This window comes from Geotrypetes seraphini, chromosome 1 (assembly GCF_902459505.1).
Source record: "Geotrypetes seraphini chromosome 1, aGeoSer1.1, whole genome shotgun sequence".
Lineage (NCBI taxonomy): Eukaryota > Metazoa > Chordata > Amphibia > Gymnophiona > Dermophiidae > Geotrypetes > Geotrypetes seraphini.
Window position 1 is genome coordinate 240,438,598 of NC_047084.1, and position 14,836 is coordinate 240,453,433.

Genomic DNA, 14,836 nt, shown 5'->3' on the forward strand with positions numbered 1-14,836 from the left:
CATCCATAAAAGTTTGCACAGGACCATAGGTGGTTACAGTGGCCCTGCATCTTTGCAGTTATTTATAATTGGGTCTTACCCTGAGGTTTTCACAGTCTCGTTATTTATCACCTCGTGGGTATAGTTTAAATGAAAGTTTGGGCCAGTTGGGGATATATGTAACAGGAAAGTGGGAGCAAGTCTTAGACATGAATGCAATCAGTTTTTCATAGGACAGAGCTGAAAAATGAATATGGAAACACAGTGAAACAGGCAAAGCACAGAATGACAGGATTATAAAAGGAAGAGACTGTCGGACAAATTTGATTGCATTTTTAAATAAGGTAGTGGAGCAGTAAACTGCTTATTTGGGTTTCAGTAAGGCTTGGGCACTTTTCTGTAAAGACTGGTAAGCAAGCTGGATAGATAGTAACTATAAAAAATGTATCCATAATGTAACCAAGGTTATAAATAAAATTAAAAACGTATTTCTGTAGCTTTAAGAATTCTGAGCTGTACGTGCCACTTTTGGAATTCTGGACAGCACAGCTCTCTCTCCAGGAAGTCAGCATTGCGGCTAGTATTCTAAACTGCCAAGGAGAGCAGTTGAGTTTGGGTGGGTTTGGGCTATAGACAGCTGTATGTTAGAAGTTGTCTGTGTTGTGGGAGATATAATTGGAGTATTATTGGAGTATTTTGGGGTATTAATTCTGAAATATTTATTCAATGTTTGGATTTTCTTCTAATTTTAACCTTGGTGTGTTAAGAGATGCATTAAATGTTAGAAGTTGTCTATTTTGGGAGCTATAATTGGAGTTTATTTGAGTGTTTTGGGAGATATAATTGGAGTTTATTGGAGTATTTTGGAAATATAATTGGAGATCTTATTGGAGTATTTTGGGGTATTATTTCTGAAACATTTATTCAATGTTTGGATTTTCTTCTAATTTTAACATTGGTGTTTTAAGAGGTGTATTAAAATATTAGTTAATTGTGGGTGGGTATAATTTATGGCTATCTCAATTATTGATTCTTTTATATAGCTAGTTTTTATGTGAAATCTTGGGGATTAGTTAGGGTTTTCCTTTATTGATTTGTTAATAGATAGAGTAAAAGGGATCAACAAGAACTGGCCCACGCAAGAAAGAAAGAAGAGAAAAATTAATACCTGTTTGCCTGCAGTTATCTGTACTGGACCGGTGTGTGATTGGACAATAAGAAAAAAAACTTCTGTGCTACAATTGTGGTAACTGTAATATATTGTTAAATTTAATGCATATTAAATTTGTTTTATTTAAAATTTTTGAGTGAAAGACATTTTTTTATGCAGCTTTGGCTATTTCCTGAGTCACTGGAAATAAGCAGAGTTACAATAAAATATATAAAATTGTACATTTGGACTTCAAATATACTATAAACCCTCGTAGACTATTTTCAGGATAACAGGATATAAATTACAACAAGGTATACCTGTATACATTTGACTTTTCAACATGTCAGTTTACAGTTTTAGATTATCTGATTATAAAAACCACTTCTCCCTTTTGAATACAATGTTCCATAAACTGAACTCCCACACACTAAAGCTGTTTCAAAGGACTTTGCTCACAATAGCAATAATAATAATAAAAAAAAACATTTCCAGCCAGTATGACATGAGGCTCTCCATCTTAATATTATTTTGTAATTATAGGTGTTTATGTACTTGATTTTCATATTTTTGTCTTTATGTCATGAAGGTGGTCTACAAATCTTTGAAATACATAATCAAAATGGAAATATGTCTAAAAATCCACCCAAGACGTAAAAGACAGGTCGTCCAAGTACCGATAATCAAAATGGCTTTTTAGACATATCCAGGGACATTTTAGATCTCTGAATGCTGCTGTGCACCCAGAGCTGAAAGGGGTGTGTTTGGAGGAGTGGTGAGGGACAGATTTGGGCAGGATATGGGCCAACCTAGACTTAGGCCCTCTTCTATCAAACTGTGATAGTAGATTTTAGCATGGGGAGCCGTGCTGAATGGCCCGTGCTGCTCCCGATGCTCATAGGAACTCAATGAGCGTCGGGAGCAGCGCGGGCCATTCAGTGCAGCTACCTGCACTAAAAACTGCTATCGCAGTTTGATAGAAGAGGACTTTAGTTGTATTGCAGGGATAATTGAAAGTTTTACGAGGCTGCCTGGACGGAACTTATATGTTGTGACTTAGATGATCTAAAAACAAGTATAAGTGCCCAGAAGGTATACAAAGTGACTGAGTACAGACCCTCACACACTCCCCCAGTTATCACTGACTCCCCTCACACCCCCATAAAAATTGGAATAAAAACATACATACATGTCGTTGGAGCATCAGCACCTGCTATATAAAAGTCTTGTAGAGCTGCACATAGTTCTCTCAAGTAGCCTGGGGGGTGAGCTAGTGAATCAAGATTTAAAAAAATCAAACCAAAGAGAGGAGGACCCAGGCCCATAAGCCACTCTAACTATTACATTCATGGTGGAAAATATGAGCCAACAAAACCCCCCCAAACCCTATGGTACTGCCATATAGGTGCCACCTGCAGCCATAAGGTCTATTGGGTTTGTAGACAGGTGGATATAGTGGGTTTTGAGGATGTTTTTGGGGGGCTCAACATTACTAATATGGGAGTTCTAATGAGATGTTTTTGTGGCACCCTTTTTGTGAAGTTCACAGCAGAGCCCTGTAAGGTGCCCCACTGCTCTATTACCATGTCTGAGTGGCCAGTCCATCACATTGCTGGCCTCTCCCATGTCCAAAAGGTCTTATTCTGGGCATTCGGGACTTAGACGAATATTTGGAAGAGAATGTGGTATAAAGATAGATGTAGTGGCGGTCTGGAGGATCAAACGCATGGACATACAGATGGACGATTTTCAAAGAAAAAAAAGTATACTTTAAATTTATTTTTCAAGAATGCCCTGCTGACTTTGGGCGACTAGCGCCCTATATCCAAATCAGACTTAGATGTATGTTTTGATTATGCCCCTCCACATCTTAGTTCACACTAACCCTTTGCCATATTCCATTGAATTAAATATAAACTGTCTATCTGACTTACTTCCAGGGACCAAATGAAAAATGATGCTCCATTCTCCAAAATTATCTTTACTATTAGCTGAATGGTTATCTCACTGAAAGGACTTCTTCTTGCCATCATTTGTAAAATTCTAGGACTTTCTTTTTCAACTTCTAATAGTATCAAATTTGATTCATTCCCACTTTAATACCAACAATAAGACTGTTTAGCTCTATTTGAACATGCAACTTTTACACAACAGGACATTATCTTTCTCTTCCTCCAGAGAAGGATTTTTTTAAATCTTTGAGAAGAAACCTGGGTCTTGACTTCCTTTTCCTACTTGAGAAGGAGCTTCTTCCTCTCAAAGACCTTGAAAACAATTGGCTTTAAAAACCCAACCTTTCTTATCATAAGTTATATTTTACTGGGCAATTACAGTATATTCTCAGCTAGACTATGGGATGAACTAGAATGTATTGATCCTACTTTAAGATTACGAATCTAATTCAACCAATAATGTTCAGTCACATTGCCATACACATTTCAAATAGATGCATAGGAGCTAGAACTGTGGGTGCTGTGGTTACTTAAGCATCCTCTAAACTGAGCAAATTCATTAACTGTGTCCAGGGATGGGTAATTTTCATTTGAGTTTAGTACTCCTGATTATTTGGCACAAGCGATGAAATTATATCAGCCATCCAGATCTCTGAGGGAACAATGTGACTATGTACAAATGAATTCCTTCGTGCTCATTATGAAAGCAGGAGAACATCAATAATCTCAAGAGCAGGGGTATCTCTATGGAATAATCTGAAGGGATTCTTGAGATTACTTATGGATATGCAAAAATTCAAGAAGATACTTAACCTTGTTTATGGAAGCCTTCACTAACTGAGTATTCATGTAGTATGAGAACCTTGGAAATGTCTTATTATGTACTTGTCATGCTATAATTTATTTGTATTTTGTAAACCGCTTAGGTCTAAGCGGGTGAGAAACTTTTTAAATATAGATGGAAGAATAAGAATGGGAAACTATCCCAGTGAAGGTAGTAAGGGACAGTATCAGAATTTAAGAATATATGGGATTTCTGAGGGAGAGGAAGAGAATGTAAAGCTGAAGAGGGGGTATGGATGAACAGACTGGATGGGGCCGGCCATATGGTCTGTATCTGCCATTGTGTTCTATATTTCTATGTTTACCGTATATCTCTATGTTTCTAAGAGGTTATAAAGCTTCTGCAGCTCCTCCAGTTTTTGGCACATTATCTGAAATGTTCACAGAGTTTATAGCCAACAGTCGGCACCTCATTACAATGCTGTAATATTTTCAGAAAATAATGAATGATCGGGTTTAAAATTTATATGGAACAGTTGATGTACATAAAATCTCTCATAATGGGTTCACATAAGAGAATAATCATATCTGTTTGTTTCTCTCATTTCTGTAAAATTTGTATCTCACATTTCTGCACGGTGATTCTTACAATACGTAAATTGACTTCTGTGGTACTGATAGTGTTCTAGGCTTTTTATAAAATAGATATAGAAGAAGAAAATATGATGATGATGATGAATAATCAATGGCTAAAGAAATCCTGTGATCTATCAGCATTATGTCCATCTCAACGTCTTGACATTTTGGTAGTTAAATGTATGGTTGACAAAGCATTCTCTCTCAAGGCCTAATTTGCTCTCTAATACAATGTAGAATAGAGTTTCAGAACTTACTGGCTGAAATTTGGTATCAATAACACTCACTTTAAAAAAAAAACCTATTACAACCAATTGTTTTATTTGCAAAATAGTGTGACAGTCATCCAGATCCAGGTTGTCTCTTAGACCAGTCTGCCTCTAATGAATTGCTTGCCAGATGAAGATATAGGATTAAGTGCAGCACAACAAAGAAAAATGGGGAAACCCAATGATCCACAGTGAAAACAATCCACCGATGAAAACAAAAACAAAAACTGTGGATACGGATGTTCTGGAGATAATTTATTAAACACTGACATATAAAACCAATTAAAAAAGTACAATGATAAAAAATACTGTGATAAAAATCTAAACGACCCTACATGGTCCATGTTTCGGAGAACTCGCCTTCCTCAGGGGTCCAATGGTTTGCAAACTCACATATAAAGAATTGAACTGAAAACATTCTATTGTCTTTAAACATGTGAGCAAAGAACACTGCAGACAAGCTGAAGTAGCAAAAAAATTCTAAGGCGTGTTCGCCGAAACACGGACCGTGTAGGGTCCGGTTGGATTTTTATCACAGTATTTTTTATCATTGTACTTTTTTAATTGGTTTTATATGTCAGTGTTTAATAAATTATCTCCAGAACATCTGTATCCACAGTTTTTGTTTTTGTTTTCACAGATATAGGATTAAGTACCTGATTCAAAAACAGAACAGATTTCCTTGGAGGCAGGATGGGTGAGAGCTCTGGTCCTACAATAAGGTTACATGATGCTTCAGAGGGCCAGATATGCTAAGAGAGAGAGAGAGAGATTCCAGAAGGGAGAATATTGAAGCTGTAGAGTGAGCTCTCTAGAACTATGTACATTGTCTAGTGCTATATAAGTAGTAAGCAAATATAGTAGTAAATAGCCAGGCAATCAGAAAAGACAGAAGCAGACACAGTGGTGCTCCTGTTATAATGTTAATGTGCTGATATGGAAAAACTGTGAGTGAAGACTGAGTGGTTTTGTCATGGTACCTCAGATAAACTGAGTCTAGTATTGGTAAAGAAAGAGGTTCTTTTGCATAGTCAGGTTTCAGATGGAACTGTATGTCTTTTTTTTTTTTGGGGGGGGACTATTTTCTAAATTGTTAATTTAAGGTAAATTTGGTGTTTCAATAAATAAATACATCTGTAATATTCAGTGGCTACTCCAAAGAATTTCAATGACTAAAGAAAGAATGATTTATGATGGTCAGTAAGGGCCCGATGATAGTATGAAACTTATTGTAGGTAGTAGTTTATTTAACAACATATTATCTAGTCTAGATGGCTTTTGTCATAAGAGGAAGGAGGGTTATTCTATAAAATAGGCATCAATTGCACATGTAAATGTTTAGAATAATATCAAGTTTGGTTTTGTTTTTTTTAATCTAGCCAATGTTGGACCAAAGGAGCTTGAATATCCCAGTGGTGATAAGAAATTTACAGTATGTGTATTTAACCTAAGTTTAATCTGTTTACAACATGTGCTTGAAAAATTTGTAACAAAGCATGTTCCTCGTTCTTGGGCCAGACCACATTAAGCCAAACATAGTTGTAGCACACCATTTACAATGTCCACAAACTTCATGAGAGAAATTATCATCATGCATATCCTTCAATTCAAATATTCTAGTTCTAATGTGGTTTATATTATTAAGTGCCCCTATGACCTATTATGTGTTGTATGTTGGGCAGATCATGGGCATTCCTAAAGCTTGGTGTACTGTTATAGAATTTGCCCGATCTGCACACAACTTAAGTGTAGGTATTTAGGCCTACTTTTCCTTTGCCTAAATGGATGTACCTAGATGGTATGTTGTGCATGACTGCTAAGTGTGATTATATAAACTGTATATAACTTTTATAGAAGCAAGCTAAGCTTCCATCTATATCGATGTCCATTTTTTAGGCGCCATATATAGAATTTATTTGGTTCATTTTATATCCCGTCCTCCCCAATGAGCTCAGAATGGGTTACAACCCTGGTTCAGGGTTACAAGGTTGATGTATATAATGCATAGACAAATGGGTAATAAATTTGCATGCGTACAGTACAGTTTGATCATCTTAGGTTAACATACATAGAGAGAATCAAGTTTAACATACAATTTGATCATCTTCACTTAACATACGGTTTTATCATCTTATGTTAACATAAGTGGAGTGGATCTAGTTCAGTATACATTTGGTATACATTAAATTGGAAAGGTGAGCAGGTTATTAAAAAAGGGGGTGGAGTAGATATGTAATATAACCAGTAATTAGTGCCAATTAGTCATATGGCGAAGGATGTAAGAAGTCTTGAAGTGGTCCAGAGAAAGGCAATGAAAATGGTAAGGGGTTTGAGTCAAAAGACATACAAGGAGATACTAGAAGAGCTGAATATGTATACTCTAGAGCAGGGGTGCCCACACTTTTTGGGCTTGCGAGCTACTTTTAAAATGACCAAGTCAAAATGATCTACCAACAATAAAATAAAAAAAACCCAACACAAAGCACACTGTATGCAGAGAAAATGTTAATTATCATTCTTATTCCGGGGTTTTTTCAAAGAGGTCAAGGCAGATGACTCTATGCACTATCACCTCAGTAACAACCATACAAATATAAACAAATATACCCCCCTCCCTTTTTACTAAACCACAATAGCAGTTTTTAGCGCAGGGAGCTGCGCTGAATGCCCAGCGCTGCTCTCAACGCTCATAGGCTCCCTGCACTAAAAACCGCTATTGTGGTTTAGTAAAAGGGGGCCATAGTACAAAATATAGACAGCAGATATAAATTCAGACACATTTTGATCACTAAATTTAAAATAAAACCATTTTTCCTACCTTTGTTGTCTGGTGATTTCATGAGTCTCTGGTTGCACTTTCTTCTTCTGACTGTGCATCCAATCTTTCTTCCCTTCTTTCAGCCTTTTTGCTTCCTCTCTTCCAGACCTCATTCCCTCCCCAAACTTTTTCTTCCTTTCTCCCTGCCCTTTCTTTCTCCCTGCCTCCCTTCTTTTTTTTTCTGTTTCCCTTCTTTTCTTCTGTCTCCCTGCCTGCCCCCTTTCTTTCTTTCTTCATGCCCTCCCCCAAGCCACTGTCGCCGCCATCGGTGAACAGGCCCCAAAGCCACCGCTGCCCCAAGCTCTTCCTACGTCGGGCCAACCAGCATTCCTCTCTCCGACGTTAATTCTGCCATTGGAGAGGAAGTTCCGGCCCAGCCAGGCAGCGATTGGCTGGCCTGAACTTCCTCTCTGATGGCAGAATTGACGTCGGGGAGAAGAAGGTTGATTGGCCTGGTAGATCGCCAAGGCAAAGTGAGACTATCACGGAGTCCGGGATGGGCTCCACGATTGACTCACTTTGCCTTGGCAATCTACCGGTCAATCGCGATCGACCTATTGGGCACCCCTGCTCTAGAGGGACAGGGGAGATATGATAAAGATATTTAAATATTTGAAAAGTATTAATGTAGTATCAAATGTTTTGCAGGGAATGGAAATTGGTAAAACTAGAGGATATAATTTGAGGTTGAAGGGCGGTAGACCTAGAAGTAATGTTAGGAAGTTCTTTTTCAAGGAGAGGGACTCAGTCTTAATTGAAGACAACTATATTTATTAACGATCTGGAGGCAGGGACAAAATGTGAGGTTATCAAATTTGCTGATGACACCAAACTCTGCAGCAGGGTTAGAAACACGGAAGACTGTGAAGACCTGCAAAGGGACCTAACGAAACTGGAAGACTGGGCAAAAAAGTGGCAAATGAGTTTTAACGTAGAAAAATGCAAGGTCATGCATGTAGGGAAAAAGAACCCGATGTTCAGCTACAAAATGGGGGGAACACTGCTAGGGGTGAGTAACCTTGAAAGGGACCTGGGGGTGATGGTCGACACATCACTGAAACCATCGGCGCAATGTGCGACAGCCTCAAAGAAAGCAAACAGAATGCTGGGCATCATCAAAAAAGGTATTACAACCAGGACGAAGGAAGTCATCATGCCGCTGTATCGCGCAATGGTGCGCCCGCACCTGGAGTACTGTGTTCAATACTGGTCACCGTACCTCAAGAAGGACATGGCGGTACTCGAGGGAGTGCAGAGGAGGGCGACTAAACTAATAAATGGTATGGAAAATTTTTCATACGCTGACAGGTTAAAAATGCTGGGGCTGTTCTCCCTGGAGAAGAGGAGACTTAGAGGGGACATGATAGAAACCTTCAAAATCCTTAAGGGCATAGAGAGAGTAAATAAGGACAGATTCTTCAAACTGAGGGGAGCCACAAGCACTAGGGGTCACTCGGAGAAATTGAAAGGGGACAGGTTTAGAACAAATGCTAGAAAATTCTTTTTTACGCAGAGGGTGGTGGACACATGGAACACGCTTCCGGAGGAAGTGATAGGCCAGAACTCTGTACAGGGGTTCAAGAAGGGTTTGGATAGGTTCCTGGAGGATAAAGGGATAGAGGGGTACAGATAGAACTTGAGGTAGGTTATAAAAGTGGTCAGAAACCACTTCACAGGTCGCAGACCTGATGGGCCGCCGCGGGAGCGGACCGCTGGGCGAGATGGACCTCGGTCTGACCCAGTGGAGGCAACTTCTTATGCCTTTTATAGCACAGCAAAACAAACTTCTCCACACAAACGGTTAAAGTTAAACACTCATATTCTCATGGTTCCACTTACATGAACTTTTGAGACACTTCTGGCTCTGCTGACAATTTCACTGTGTCCATAGCTTCCAAGGGTTCTGGGCTCTCAAAGGCTGGAGGAAAAGACTGTTCCTCTCCTTTTGACATCTCTATCTCTCTGCTCTGCCATAGCTCAGGAGATGTACTCTGCTCCTCACGTGTCTGTCTCCCTTCCTGGTTCAGAGCCCTCAAATTACGTTTTTCATAGCCACACCCCCTCTTCCTAGGAAAGGGGATTGGGCTTAGCTCTCTGGGAAAGAGATTGTGGCTTCTCCTATCTTCCCTGCACTGGGACTGCCTTAAAGGGACAGACTGCTTTTTGTGCACAGTAAACTTGGCAGACATTACAACAGCTTTGTTTTGGTAGGCAACTTCCTGGCTGTTGCTACTGTGCCAGTCCCTATCCTGTTCCCTCTCATTTTCTGAAGAGTAGTCAGCTATCTCTGGGGCTTTGGCCCTAATCTGATCAACTCTTTTCAACAGGGTCCTAGTGGTTTTTCTACCTTTACCTGGGACAAAGCCAGGGCTTGCAGTGGATTTGTCACAATGTTTAATTCTCCTATTTTCCCCTCATACAATTCTGTTCTAGCTAAAGATCCTAATTCCTCAGCAAACTTCTGTTGTTCCTGTTGTATTCTTATTTGGGCAGTCTTTATTAGCAATAACATTAAATCCACAGAATAGTGGTTTAATATTTTATCCCACTGTTCCACAAAACTGGAGTCATCCTCAAATGACCTAGGATCCCGAGTCATACATAGGCCCCTGGGTATTATCTCTAACTTGTAGTAGTTTACTAAGGAAACACTGTGTAGCTCCAATTTGATTACCGTATTTCCCCATATATAGGCTGCGGCCTATACATAGGTTTTACAAACCCATGTATAGGGATGGCCTAGTTATATGGGGCGGCCTTTATAAAACTTTTAAATCATCCCCCCACCCCCGATTTTTAGGACGCCCCCTCGCTGGCGCACAGCTCAGGTCTCCAGCAGTGCAGGGCAGCTGCAATCCTTTTGGCATACGGCCTACCCCCGTACCGCTTGCTGAGTGGCTGAGGTCAATTCTCTTGAGTCCTGCGAATCTCGCGAGTCCCACGAGAGCTGATGTCGGCCATTCAGCAGGCGGTGTGGGGACAGGCCGGATGCCGAAGAGATTATGGCTGCCCTGCACAGCTGGAGACCCGAGCTGGGGTGGGGGTGGGGATGAATTCAAAAGGCAGGGGAGGTACCGGAAGATAAGCTGCAGCTAATACCATGGGGAGGCTTATCTTCCAGTTTTTAAACATAGGCTACTCTTTTCTGCGGCCTATACATGGATGCGGCCTATGCAGAGGGGCAGCCTATATGCGGGGAAATACAGTAACTCTTTCTGCATGTTCAACAATTCTACCCATTTATCTCCATCCTCTGGGGATTCTACATCCATTCCTAAAGAAGGTGCAGCTAACAATTCCGCCCTCTGGCTTTCAGTGAACCCCAACCCACTTGTCCAATGTTGTGACATACTTAATCTCCAGTTATATAAAACTACTCAAATTATAAGGAGAAAGTATGATTAATCACTACTCTATAGAGTACTCTATTAAGCAATCTAAGGAACTACCCATATATATCACTCACCAAAATATCCAGATATGTGAACAGATATTCACACAAACGAAAGAAGTGGACACATATGGAAAAAAAAAAAAAAAAAACACCCTGAGGTAGGCCGCCTTCACTATCACGGTTGTGGGAGATGCAAAAGGTCATCTAAGCGTGACCAAGGCCACTTCTGGGTGAAACCACACCCATGCCTAGCCTTGGGCAAGCTTAAGCATCCCTAAGCATCTCCCTCAACCGCGACAGACATCTAAGGTGTAGGCAGCCTGCCTCAGAGTGTTTTTTTAAAAAACATGTGTCCCGATTGGCAGGTTAGAGAGCAGTAGGATGCCTACCGCACAGTTGGGACGCTGTTGATAGAATATACCCAAAACAGTATAGAAGAACATCTAAAAATGTGTTTCAAAAATGACAATTTGGACGTCAAAATTCTACTTTATGCCACTTTTTGAGACATTTTCTCTTTTGAAAATTAACTCCTAAACTTGATGGAATATTGGGCATCATTTGAAGTTCTAAATGATATTTTGTCAAAGGTGGATACACTAACCTCCTCATTTCAAAAAGTGATTTACTTCCTTTAAAGCATTTCACTTTCAATTTGGTAAATTTAAAGATATCTGACAATACCTGAGTGACCCAATTTTGTGGGATGCCAATATTAAGGCGCTTCATGATGGCAACATTGAACAAAATATTCAAGGGGATACTACCTCTGTAATTACATTCATAAACCTGTGTGGCCATTTAGCAAAGAGGTTCCCAGAAAATGAGGATGAGCTGTCTGCATTTGACTGTGCTATAATTGCACAGTGTGCCTTCTTCACCTTTGGAACAGAGCAGGACAGTTTGCTATGTTTGCAATAGGAAGAATTTGTTGCCATTAAAAGAGTCGTAGCCGTGTTTTGAATAGACTTCACCTTTGACTCTGTGTTTATCAGTGTTTTTGTTGATCCCTGCCTACGAGTTTTTGTATCTGTGGGGGGAGGGGAAGGGAGGGAGGGGGGTTGGGGATTCTTTGCTGTGGGGTGGGGGTGGGGTGGGTCCGGGGAGGGCATAAGAGTCCAGCCTTCCGCGGTTGTTTGATGAAAATGCATATCATGGTTGTTCTTACTGTTGTATTTACTCTTGCTTAATAAAATAGATTTGAACATAAAAAAACACAGTTATTTTCAGCCAGAACAATGTTTGCAGCGTGAGAAAAAAACAATCAAAATCAAATTGATTTCCAGTTTTCTTGATACGGTAGCATTTACACTTGAGAACGAATGAAGTTTCAGAATCTGACAAAGTTGATGGATATTGGAAGAGCATTCCTAGCATCAAGTGGGTGGCTTCAATTTCATGAATAACTGAAAATTAAATTATGCAAGTGTATGCAAGTTGATCGTTTAGATATATTAATGCACATGAAGACTTACCATTTGATGGAGGCAAGATAGATTTGGACAGAGTGTTTTCTAATTGGACCTTTGCTTAAGATTGCAGGAAAAAATTCTAATCAGCTGTGTTTATGCACTGGATTGCAGCCTGCTCTGCAAGCTTTGAGACTCACTGTTCGATACTGACTAAGTTCTAATATCAGGGGAGAAAAGGAGTGACAAATGAGTTTATTTTTTTAAACTTAACCTGATTCAGCTGTCAATCGCTAGGCCCATGGGAAAAATCAGCATTTAAAAGCAGCAGAGCAGAGCTACTTGCTTATACAGAAACTGTACTTCATTTTGATGCGCAGATTATTTTGCATCCAGGTACTTCTTTAACTCTCCCTCTGCATGGATGGTTAGATTCAAGGTGTTTAGTTAAGTGTATGCTTTAGTTTCATTATACGTGGGGGTGGTGAGAAGTTCTCAGCCCAACCAACCAATTTCCTAAATTTTGAGCGTTATTTTGTCACTGTAGCTGAAAAGCGTATCTTATTTTGTTAAGTACCAATTTGCAGAAATCATTGATTGAACCATATCCACGTCATTCTCTTCTTAGTTGGGTTGAGAACTTTTCAGTGCCCTCCCGTTTAGATTTTTCTAAAGATGTTTCTGTATGAGAGAGTTTAGATCTTTATGATCATTGTCAAAAGTGTTTTGTCCGACTTCAGTCAAGTAGACTTTTGAAAAACAAAACTTCTAGGTAATAAAAAGTTTACTGTGGCAGTCATATTAGAAACATTATTCATGTTTAGATGTGGATGTCATGGCACATCCATGTCTTAATGTGTAAACCGTATAAAGTGTTATTCTGATTTTTAGAGGGAGATCTGCTTTTAATAAGTCTGCACTTGTTCCCAGTCAAAGACATAATACATTGTAAACTATTGATGTTTGCTTTAAAAATACTGTATGGCTTTGTCCCTGCTTATCTCTGTGATACAGTCTCAATTTATTCAGCTGTCAGACCACTATATTTATCACAGGAAGTTATAATAATTATACCTTCCGTCTCCATATGTCAGAAATCATCTACCAGAAAGAGATCATAGGTAACAGTCCTGATTTGTGGAACATACTATAGTTTAGAATGATTAAATGTTATTTCACATCCAGGAGGCCTGAGAAATCCTATTTGATCATTATATATTAAGTAGTTAGCCTATGCTAAAAATCTTCATCAAGCCAGTTAATTTATTTAGAAATAGAGAGAGAGAGAGGAAAATGAAGGCAGATAAAGACCATATGGCCTATCTAGTTTGCCAATCCATGACATCTACTATCTACATCTACTATCTACTTCTTCTCCCTTAGAGATCCAATGCACTTGTCCTAAGCTTTCTTGAATTCAGGTATAGCCTTCATCTCAACAACCTCCACCAGGAGGCCATTCTATGCATTCACTACCCTTTTAGTGAAAAAGTATTTTGTGAAGTTAGTTCTGAGTATATCCCCTTTCACCTTTATCCTATGCCCCTTCATTCCAGAGTTTCCTTTCAATTGAAAGAGACTTTCTTCATGTGCATTTGTGCCTCATAGGTATTTAAACATCCCTATCATATCTCCCCTCTCCCACCTTTCCTTCAATATATATATATTTTAGATCTTTAAGTCTTTCTCCATATGCTTTATGATGAAGACCTCCGACCATTTCAATAGTTGGCCTCTGGATCAAGTCCATCTTGTTTATATCTTTTTGAAGGTGTGGTCTCCAGAATTGTATACAATATTCTAAATGAGGTCTCACCAGAGTTTTTTTTTACAGGGGCATCATTACCTACTGGCCATTCCCCCGTGTACTTAAGCATCTTCCAAGCTTTTGCCATAACCCTTTCTACTTGTTTGACCACCTTAAGATCATCACATATGATCCCACCCATGTCCTGCTCCTCTTTTGTGTACAAAAATTATTCACCCATAAGTTGTACTGTTCTCTGCTTTTTCCAGCCCAAATGCATGACCCTACGTTTCTTAGCAGTAAATCTTAGCTGCCAAATTCCAGACCATTCTTCAAGCTTTGCTATGAGGGGATGCTGAAAAGTTCTCAGCTCAGCAAAGAAGAGAGTGACATGGAGTCATGAAACTTACAAGTAATTCCACATAGTCACCCTTAAGTTCAACATACTTGGCACATTGTTTCTCAAGTTTCTATAACTCTTTTAAAAATACTCTGATGTCTGGTCACTGAATTACTGTTCCACTGCTGCAATCATCTCCAAATCATTCAAAAATTGTCACCCTTTTAAATTCTCTTTAAGGTTTGGAAACAGAAAATGGTCAGAAGGAGCAAGATCTGGTGAATAGGGTGGATGGTCTATGTACTGGAACCCCAACTGTGTCAAGACATTCATCGTTTTGCCAGACTTGTGAAGAGGTG